Source organism: Pinus tabuliformis, chromosome 8 (assembly GCF_031772625.1).
Source record: "Pinus tabuliformis cultivar Carrire ecotype Pingquan chromosome 8, CPIR1, whole genome shotgun sequence".
In the NCBI taxonomy this organism is placed as follows: domain Eukaryota; kingdom Viridiplantae; phylum Streptophyta; class Pinopsida; order Pinales; family Pinaceae; genus Pinus; species Pinus tabuliformis.
In genome coordinates this window covers 1390079110-1390085109 of record NC_142294.1, presented here as the reverse complement: position 1 = coordinate 1390085109, position 6000 = coordinate 1390079110, and the positions used below count along the sequence as shown (strand labels likewise).

General features: G+C 38.2%; 1 protein-coding gene across 6 annotated transcripts in view; it reads left to right on the top strand.

The window, feature by feature from the left end:
* The first annotated feature begins 217 nt into the window (after positions 1 to 217).
* LOC149240743 (uncharacterized) overlaps positions 218 to 6000 on the top strand; it is an 80678-nt gene continuing 74895 nt past the window's right edge. For all 6 annotated transcript variants that reach the window (XR_016246542.1, XM_089373797.1, XM_089373796.1 and 3 more), the window contains exon 1: positions 218 to 640. The gene's annotated coding sequence lies outside the window, so the exon portion shown is untranslated. The remainder of the gene's footprint in view (positions 641 to 6000) is intronic.

Below are 6000 nucleotides of genomic sequence, written 5' to 3'. Positions count from 1 at the left end.
ATTTGAACCAATAACCTAATAAAAACCAAACCCAGATCATTATTACGCCTAATAAGTATAAAACGTATTATATATTTGTTATAAAGAAAGCACAAGTGGATGTAGACTTAGAAATGTTTTATTTTTCACATGTCTTTATGTAAAATTTTAAATTTGTTATAACACGAGCAAAAGTGAAGATAGAGGGGTGTTTTTGTTTATAACACGAGCACGTCTTTCCTGCACATATATGCTTAGCCAATGTTTCTGACTGACAATTTGATTTGTGCCCTACAGGGAATGGATGGACCCCGTTACTTATTTCATTCAATCTGAGTCCTGTAGTGTTTTTCATCCCGGTCTTTTAGCATTTTCTTCACCTTGGCTCCAGTGTCCCACTATAACTCACAGCATATATGTTTCACAGGAGTACATTGTAATACGTTTAGACATTGTAACTGGGTTTTATTGGCATGCATTCAATCAACTCATGTCCCTCTATGAGAGGCCCTGCACAACTAAAAAGGTCGACCACATTATCTCACAAAGTATAGCAGTGTTCAAACTGACAGAGGAGCCTTGTTTGACAATCTCACGAACGGAGCCGGAGCTGTGTTCAGTATAAATATAGCAAATACGGCGGAGCGCTAGAGCCCTTTAGGTAAATGTAATGCGAATCTCTGTTGCATACAGTTCTTTCAATGAATCTCATATTTTTTTAGGTTCTGTTGAATGCACTCTCTATAGCCCATGAATAGCAATGAAAATGGTAGTTTGTCTGAAGTTTTGCATACCAGTGATTGTAATATTAATTTCTTCACCCTCCTACAATTTTCCCAGCCGCCGCACTGTTCACGACCTGATCCGAAGCACTTTGTCTTTCGGGGTTCTTGGTAGTGAACAGACTCCAGAAAGCCACTCTCCACTTTGGGCTGCGAACAATGCTCAGAATTAGGGCTTTTTCTTTTGGCGATTAGTATAACGGAAAAACTGAACGCCCCATTATGATCAGCCACTTTTAATAGTATATGCAGGGAGATTGTAGGCCGAGGACAAGGAGGAAAAGCTCGAAGCTCTAAATCCTGGAGGTTTTTAGTGAGAAATTTGAGAGGTTTAGAAGAAGACTCATTCGCCTCGGAATTGCATTGTAGTGCCCGCTAAATCTTAATTATCTGGTGCAAATGGCTGGGAACAGCACGCCTTTCATTCCCAAGGTAAAATTCTTCCGAATTGTCAGCATTAGATCTCGAATTTCGAGCTGGGAATTGCGTTCCAGAGTTTGAATTTGGGGTTTTGTGGAGGGTTTTAGCGTTAATTTTCCAGAGTTTGAATTTGGGGTTTTGTGGAGGGCTTTAGCATTAATTTTCCAGAGTTTGAATTTGGGGTTTTGTGGAGGGTTTTAGCGTTAATTTACGCATTTTACCCATCCTTTGCCACAAATTCTCAGCGTTTGTGGGAAATTGGGGATGAAAAATCTCTTCTTCGGAGAAATTAAGGGTTTAAGGCCGAGAATTCAGAGAATTCGCCATTTAAATGTAACCCGTGACTCCATTGGATGTCTGTCCATTTGGCCGTTGTGAAATTATTGTGAATTTATTTTTGCTATGGTTCCAATTCTGCTTCCCTTAGTTTAGAATTCAAAGATTTTTGCCATCGGTTGTCTTGTCCATCTGAAAGCCCGAGAATCTAATATGCAAGGTCCTCATACTCTACAAGATCATTGATCTATTCTACAAGTTCTACAAAAGAATGCACATAAGCTTGCAGTGAACCAGATTGTTGAATGCATATGATGGGCAGCCTATAGGAAAACCCGATATTGTATAAGCTACGATAGCGTTACTCCAAATTAATTTAAAGCTAATCAAATATAACCCCTAAAACCTTCAAAGATGTTTAACTGACCAAACTCATGGGGTTCATAAGCTGTAACCATCTACTCAAAATTATTTTTTATAGACTGCCCTCGCCGAGTGTGCAGAGTGATTATAGAGATTTAATCCTGCAAGCTTATCCTTTATTTCAGGAAAAGAAGTTTCTTTTTAATGTTGTAAATTGAAATCAAATTCATAAACAAAAATGTTCTGAAACATAAAGATAAATTACTTAAATTCAAGGATGAGAGTTTTAATCAACAATGAGATTTTGAAGGTATGCGATATCATTCTAATGCATGGTAGAGAATCTAATTATTAGTTCTCCACCAAATAACCAAGGCATTTGCAAGGGATGAATCCAACCGAAATAGAAATTAAGAGGGCATTACTTCAAAGCGAAGGTTTCTATTTTCGAGTTTCCCAGAAAATTTAAATAAAATTCAATTTGTGATTTCTGGAATTGTGATGGTTTATTATTTTTATTATTACAATAATATCATCAAAGTATACCCTAATGTATCTTTGTCATTTCCATTACGATGACCAGTTAACCGTCGCAATCAGAGAGAAGAAAAACAAAATTCCAAAAAATTATTAATTTGTTTGTATAAAAAGGAACATCTTCTGAATTATTAATTTATTGGTATAAAAAGGAACATCCGTGAATAAAATGTTAAATCTTTTTGCATATGAGATCTATTTTTTGCTTGAAAATTCACTTAGTGCGATGGAATAATGGATACAAAACACAATTCGTCCTCCTTTCTGGGATAAATTTCATATGTATTTGCCTTTTTTATTATTTGTTGACACCTAATCCTCTGCGATTGGGTGAATTTGTAATGTGAACAGTCATCAGAAGATGAACTGAGTAGTCACATTCTTTGTATATAACAATAGCTACCTAATGAAATAAATCGAATCAGTTTTCTGCCCAACTGGAGTTACTCCTGGCCTGACATGGTATCAGAGCCAGTTCTCAAAATAGTTGTAACTCCCTTCATTTTTGCTATTGTGGGCTGTACGCTGGTCTGAGCACTGTCCACTGAGAGCTGTCCTCTGTCGTTTTGACCTGAGCTCTGTCCTCAAACGCCTTTGTCGTTCTGTCCACTGAGCGCTGTCCTCAACGCCTCTGTCCTCACTTCTCCGGTTTTTCGTTGTGATACCGGTCTGCCTTACCGTTTATTTTTTTTGAAAACCATAGGCCACCGTGGAAGCGGAGCATCGAATCCGGCGGATACTTCTTGCAGAGTTATTCAATTTTCGGCCTTCTTGCAGAGAGGTATTCATTTTTCAAATTTTTTTCATTGAAAGGAATATGAAGGACGCTCTCCAGCTGCAGTCAAACTCCAGTTCTCCAAGCGATTCAAACTGAAGATTTGAAGCTTACCACTATCTGAAGAAGCTTGCTAGCCGAGACATTGTACCCCTGCTCGAAGTGACTTCAATCCAATCAAAGGTTAAGAGTATTGTTTCATGTGTGTGAGGACGTTTCTTTGCATAACAGAGGAAAGATTGACTGTGTATCTCCCATACCATTGGTTCTCAAACAGTTGCAATACCATTGTTAACCCCGCAATACCGTCTCTCCAAACCACGCTGTTCTGTGATACAACGTTGTCATATTTTATGAACATTGTTATATGGTAATGGTATCGATTGTGTTATGGTATTGGTATCTTAAGCTCGTCTGTTTGAACACTGTCCCATATGTTTTAACGCTGTCTATTGAACGCTCGTTCTGATTTATGATACCTTAAGCTCGTCTATTTGAACGCTGTCCCATATGTTTTAACGTTGTCCCATATGTTTTAAACGTTGTCCGATATGTTTTTAAACGCTGTCCCATTGTTAAACAATATGTATACATTACTGTGTGCATCTCTTAAGAGTGACTTCTATGAGCAGTCCTAGACGCATGTTTAGTACACACTTGTGGCTAATGGTTTTAAAGCCTTAAAGCAGTGGAAAGATTCGGTCTCCATATTTTTAACGCTGCCATATGTTTTAACGCTGGAAGGAAGTCTTGTTGCGTGGACTCTAATTCTCTTTGTCAGGCACTTTGGAAGAGCACCAGGTGTTCCGCACAGCCACACTAAACCATATGTTCGATCATAGGGTAGGAAATTTGAGATGGCTCGTGGTAAGAGAAACAGTCGTGGCTTCAAGGTCTTGAGAATCAAAGGGATTTATGGTGATCTTTTTAGTCTTTTTAGTGAACTTTGAAATTGTAATACCGTTGCTGCTCCAACTTTGTAGAGCTCGCGGTTGATGCCGTTGCTGCTCCAACTTTGTAGAGCTCACGGTGAATGATTGATTATTTTTAAACAACCAAAATTATTTCCCACGAAATTTTTTTTGAGTACAATTTCACTGTATATCAGCAGAAGTTTTTTTTATCAGCAGAAGTATTATTTTTACAAAATGCATTCAATCATCTCTATGGTAGGAATAATTCTCGCTGGCAAGGAGAACTATCCTGAATGGTCCCGGATGATAAAACACACCCTCATTTTCAATGAGTTGTGGAAAGGAGTGTGTGTCGGAGAAGGAGACAATGACCCAGTGCAGCCTACATCAGACAAAGAGCTCGTCATTTGGGAAAACAAGAATAGCAAAGCCTATGCATTAATCGCAGCATCTGTAAATGAAGAGGTGAGTCGCCATATTTCGTCATATTCAACTACCTTTGAAGCTTTACAAAAGATGAAAGAACTCTATGACTCACATTCTGCACTTGAAGTTGTTCAACTCATGATTAAACTCTTCACTCTTGAACTGAAAAATAATGATCCTCTTGCTCTTGCATCTGAAGTAAAATCTATAATGCATGATATCAAATCCACTAAGGTTGAGCTGGATATCCCTCTTATTGCTTTTCTCAAGGCACTCTATCCTACTTACTCCAATTATCTTGAATCTTTACAAGCAAATGGAAATCTTAAAGATATAACCTTTGACTCTCTTGTGAAAAAGTTTGCTGAAAGAGAGAAAGCCTTTGGAAAGAAGACAGCCCCTGAATCTTCTGAAGAGACTGCGTGCCTTGCTCATAAAGAAAAGCATCCTGCTCAAGATTCTACAAGAGGAAGAGGTGGATGAAGAGGAAGAGGAAGATACTTCAGAGGTGGGGGGGCAGACATTCTCAAGGAGAAAAGGCAGACTTACATTGCATTCGCTGCAAAAGAAATGGATGACATGATCCCTCTACATGCAAGCTACCATGGGACAAAATTGAGCAGAAAAGAAACCAACAGAAAGGTAAAACTGATGATACAGACAAAGGTAAAGCACCTGAATCCGCTCACTATATTGAGGCACAATGTAACATTGGAGTAAATGAAGATTTGTTTAATGCTTCACTTGCTTCTTCGAAAAATGATTGGTTGCTTGATTCAGGAGCAACCTGTCATATGACTCATAGAAAATATTTTTTTGAAGATTTCACTGATAATGTTGATGGAGCAGTATACTTTGCAGATTAGTAAAAAATCAAGCCATCAGGGCTTGGCACAATCAGGCTTAAACTGCCTGGTCTTCCAGACTTTCTTCTGGATCATGTTCTATATCTCCCACAGCTCAAGAGAAACTTGTTGTCCTTGGTCCACATCCACCAGCAAAGTCACTCCATTCATACGTTTGATGGCAAGCTTGAGGTAAGAAAAGCTTCTGACCACTCACTTGTCATGAGGGGAATAGAAGAAGAAAGACTTCTCAAACTGCAAGGAACCTCTGCTCATGCACAACATTTCTCATATATTTCTCATCATGAAGAAGGTACACTTCCATCAAGTTTATTATGGCATGCTAGATTTGGACATTTAAACTATGACAATCTCCGCTTATTGAAGAAAAATGGTGTTGCTGTTTTGCCTACAATTCCTAGGAAACATAAGCAATGTGATGCTTGCATTCTAGGAAAGCATAGCAAACAGTCTTTTCATGATTCACATTCAAGAGCACATAGGAAGCTTGAAATCATTCATTCAGATTTATGTGGTCCAATGCCTATTCCTTCTGCAAATGGAAATAAATATATCATGACATTTATTGATGATTACACCAGAATGTGTTGGGTTTATTTATTGAAGAACAAATCTGATGCCTTTCAAACATTCAAGAATTTTCATAAATGGATTGAAAATGA